Source organism: Salvelinus sp. IW2-2015, linkage group LG4q.1:29 (assembly GCF_002910315.2).
Source record: "Salvelinus sp. IW2-2015 linkage group LG4q.1:29, ASM291031v2, whole genome shotgun sequence".
In the NCBI taxonomy this organism is placed as follows: domain Eukaryota; kingdom Metazoa; phylum Chordata; class Actinopteri; order Salmoniformes; family Salmonidae; genus Salvelinus; species Salvelinus sp. IW2-2015.
The window spans coordinates 75,654,114-75,658,957 of record NC_036842.1 but is presented as its reverse complement, the minus strand read 5'-3'; positions in this window follow the sequence as shown (position 1 = coordinate 75,658,957).

Below are 4,844 nucleotides of genomic sequence, written 5' to 3'. Positions count from 1 at the left end.
TTACCACTCTACCTCTCCTCCACATAAACACAATGTATTACCTCCTGGCCTCTTTATGRTCTTATTATTAACAGCCACTGTGAATGAATGTCAGTTCTCTCCTCTATTACAGTATGTTTACCAATCTTCCGCTCCTATAGCACAACCCTATACCTCTGTCCTCTGAAAAACCATGTATTACCTCTTTACCTCTATTCTACTAACAACTCATGTGACAAATGAATGTCTGTTCCTCAGCTCTCAGTGCTCAAAATGCTCATTTTATTGGCCAGGCRCGGATGGGTTTAAACGTAAGAACAATAGGCTACACAAGCTGATCAGGACGTTGGGTTTGATGGATTAGGCCGTTCAACGCTGTGGGAGCCTCTGCAGAGTGGGCTGAATAGAAATGTGGTGTTTTATTGATGTAGAATGAAACATGAAGGAGAGGAGAGCATATTCACTTCACTGACACTTCATTTAGCAGTAATATAATAGACACATGATTTGTTTTATTTTAGAAGGAATGTATTGAATATAAAGTAGCATTAAATCCAGAGAATGAGAGAAGTAGACAGATAGGGAGGGAGAGAGACTGTATTTGCTGTGTTTTGTGTGATCATTTATCTTGAGCTCTTTCAGTTTCGGCTGTATCATTTCTATTTATTTCCACATAGCAACAGCTCTTCCCAGGCCTTGACAGAAACCATCTCCATGGTAAATACTCTGCAGCATGCATTCTAGGAGCATAGCAGGGAGGAGAGGACGTGGGAGGAGAGGAGATGCAGGCTTATAGCGCCCTTCCATTTCTCAAGCCAAGCCTCTGAAACACAGTAACTGTGTAGTCTATTAGCTCTCTGTATACAGTACTCTAATTCACCACTACACTGATGTACTGTATACTGAGCCTGAAAAAAGCTATCAAATTTTATTAAGCTGTTTAGTGAGGTATGCCTTTAATATGCCAGATTCCTTTCCATATACAGTACCACTCAAAAGTTTGGACCCACCTACTCATTCAAGGGTTTTTCTTTATTTTGGATATTTTCCACATTGTAGAATAATAGTGAAGACATCAAAATGATGAAATAATGAATAATGAAACTATGAAATAATACATATGGAATCATGTAACCAAAAAAGTGTTAAACAAATGAAAATATATTTTATATTGAAATTATTCTAAGTAGCCCCCCTTTGCCTTGATGACAGCTTTGCACCCTCTTGACATTCTCTCAACCAACTTCATGAGGTGGTCACCTGGAATGCATTTCAGGTGTGCCTTGTTAAAAGTTAATTTGTGGAATTTCTTTCCATCTTAATGCGTTTGAACCAATCAGTTGTGTTGTGACAAGGTAGGGGTGGTATACAGAAGATAGCCCTGTTTGGTAAAAGACCAGGTCCATATTACGGCAAGAACAGCTCAAATAAGCAAAGAGAAATTACAGTGCATAATTACTTTAAAACCTCTTTGGGCTACACGTGCCGCTAGCGACCCACCTCAACAACATCCGGTTGTAATGCGGTGCGTGCTGGTGGCAGGGAAGTCAGGTGCAGGAGAATGAACTTGGTAAAAACGGAGCTGTTTAATAAACATTCAAAAAACCTCAGAAAACCAAAGTATACAAAAATAACATAATAGGGTGCAAAACCCGTCGCACACTAGAACAAATAACACACCTACATACAACAAACAATCTCTGACAAGGARATGAGGGGAAACASAGGGTTAAWTACACAACATGTAATGAATGGGATTGGAAGCAGGTGTGTAGGAAGACAAGACAAAACCAATGGAAAATGAAAAATGGATCAATGATGGCTCGGTGACGTCGAAGGTTGGTGACGTCGACCGCCGAACACCACCCGAACAAGGAGAGGGACCGACTTTGGCGGAAGTCGTGACAGTATCCCCCCTGACCGCGCGTCAGCACCGACCTCGGGGACGACCCGGAGGGCGAGGCGCAGGGCGATCCGAATGGAGACGGTGGAAATCTCGGCAGCATAGAAGGATCCAACACGTCCTCCACCGGAACCCAGCATCTCTCCTCCGGACCATACCCCTCCCAGTCCACGAGGTACTGAAGGCCCCTCCCCCGACGTCTCGAATCCAGTATGGAACGAACGGAGTACGCCGGGGCCCCCTCGATGTCCAAAGGGGGCGGAGGAACCTCCCGCACCTCAGACTCCTGGAGTAGGCCAGCCACCACCGGCCTGAGGAGAGACACATGGAACGAGGGGTTAATGCGGTAATCGGGGGGAAGCTGTAACCTATAACATACCTCGTTCACTCTCCTCAGGACTTTAAATGGCCCCACAAACCGCGGACCCAGCTTCCTGCAGGGCAGGCGAAGGGGCAGGTTTCGGGTCGAGAGCCAGACCCGATCCCCTGGTGCGAACACCGGAGCCTCACTGCAGTGACGGTCTGCGCCCACTTTCTGGCGCAGCACGGCACGCTGGAAGTGGACATGAGCAGCGTCCCATGTCTCCTCCGCGCGCCGGAACCAGTCGTCCACCGCAGGAGCCTCGGTCTGACTCTGATAACAAGGAGCCAGAACCGGCTGATACCCCAATACAAACTGGAAGTGAGTGAGGTTTGTGGAGGAGTGGCGGAGCGAGTTCTGGGCCATCTCTGCCCAGGGCACGAACGCTGCCCACTCCCCCGGCCGGTCCTGGCAATAGGACCTCAGAAACCTACCCAAATTCTGGTTTACTCTCTCCACCTGCCTGTTTCTCTCGGGGTGAAAACCTGAGGTAAGGCTAACCGAGACCCCCAGACATTCKATGAACGCCTTCCAGACCCTTGAAGTGAACTGGGGACCTCGATCAGACACTATATCCTCAGGCACCCCGTAGTGCCCGAAGACGTGTGTAAACAATGTCTCCGCAGTCTGTAGGGCCYWAGGGAGACCGGGCAAAGGGAGGAGACGGCAGGACTTAGAGAAACGATCCACAACGACCAGGATAGTGGTGTTTCCCTGTGAAGGAGGAAGATCAGTCAGGAAATCCACTGACAGGTGCGACCATGGCCGTTGTGGAACGGGTAAGGGTTGTAACTTACCTCTGAGCAAGTGTCTAGGAGCCTTGCACTGAGCGCACACTGAGCATGAGGTAAAATAAACCCTCACGTCCTTAGCTAAAGTGGGCCAGCAGTACTTCTCACTAAGACAGCGCACCGTCCGACCGATACCAGGATGACCAGAGGAGGGTAACGTATGGGCCCAATAGATTAGCCGGTCGCGGACAGCAGACGGTACGTACATACGTCCAGCCGGACACTGATGGGGAACGGGCTCTGTACGCAARGCCTGCTCAATGTCCGCGTCCAGCTCCCACACTACCGGTGCTACCAGGCAAGAGGCTGGGAGTATGGGAGTGTGATCCATGGGCCGCTCCTCTGTGTCATACAGCTGGGACAATGCGTCTACCTTAACATTTTGAGAGCCTGGTCTGTATGAAAAGGTAAATACAAAACGGGTGAAAAATATGGCCCACCTTGCCTGGCGAGGGTTCAGTCTCCTCGCCGCCCGGATGTACTCCAGATTAAGGTGGTCAGTCCAGATGAGAAAAGGGTGTTTAGCCCCCTCAAGCCAATGTCTCCACGGCTTCAAGGCCTTGACGACAGCCAACAGCTCCCGGTCCCCCACATCATAGTTTCGCTCTGTCGGGCTGAGCTTCTTCGAGAAGAAGGCACAGGGGCGGAGCTTCGGTGGTGTACCCGAGCGCTGAGAGAGCACCGCTGCTATCCCAGCCTCGGACGTGTCCACCTCCACTATGAACGCCAAAGAGGGATCCGGATGGGCCAGCACGGGAGCCGAGGTAAACAGAGCCCTCGGGTGACTAAAAGCCTTGTCCGCCTCAGCTGACCACTGCAAGCGCACCGGGCCCCCCTTCAGCAGTGAGGTAATGGGAGCTGCCACCTGACCAAAACCCCGGTTAACCTCCGGTAGTAATTGGCAAACCCCAAGAACCGCTGCACCTCCTTTACCGTGGTGGGAGTCGGCCAATTACGCACGGCTGCAATGCGGTCACTCTCCATCTCCACCCCTGAAGTGGAAATGCGATACCCTAGGAAGGAGACGGACTGTTGGAAGAACAGGCATTTCTCAGCCTTGACGTATAGGTCATATTTCAACAGGCGACCAAGCACTCTGCGCACCAAGGACACATGCTTTGCGCGTGTAGCGGAGTATATCAAGATGTCATCAATATACACCACTACACCCTGCCCGTGCAGGTCCCTGAAAATCTCGTCTGCAAAGGCTTGGAAGACTGATGGACCATTCATCAACCCGTACGGCATGACGAGATACTCATAGTGCCCAGAGGTGGTACTGAAAGCCGTCTTCCACTCGTCTCCCTCTAGGATACGCACCAGGTTGTAAGCGCTCCTGAGATCTAGTTTGGTGAAGAAGCGTGCCCCGTGCATTGACTCTAATCGCTGTAGCTATGAGCGGTAGCGGGTAACTATACCTCACAGTGATCTGATTCCGACCCCGATAGTCAATACACGGGCGCAGACCCCATCCTTCTTCTTCACAAAAAAGAAACTCGAGGAGGCGGGTGAAGTGGAGGCTGAATGTACCCCTGACGCAGGGATTCGGAGACATATGTTTCCATAGCCTCCGTCTCCGCTTGTGAGACGGAGAATCTCCACTGGGATTCTCTGCCTCTAACCCTATTACAGGGGCTGAGTCACTGGCTTACTGGTGCTCTTTCATGCCGTCCCTAGGAGGGGTGCGTCACTTGAGTGTGTTGAGTTACTGACGTGATCTTCCTGTCTGGGTTGGCGCCCCCCCTTGGTTTGTGCTCTTTGTGGGCTATACTCGGCCTTGTCTCAGGATTGTAAGTTGGTGGTTGAAGAT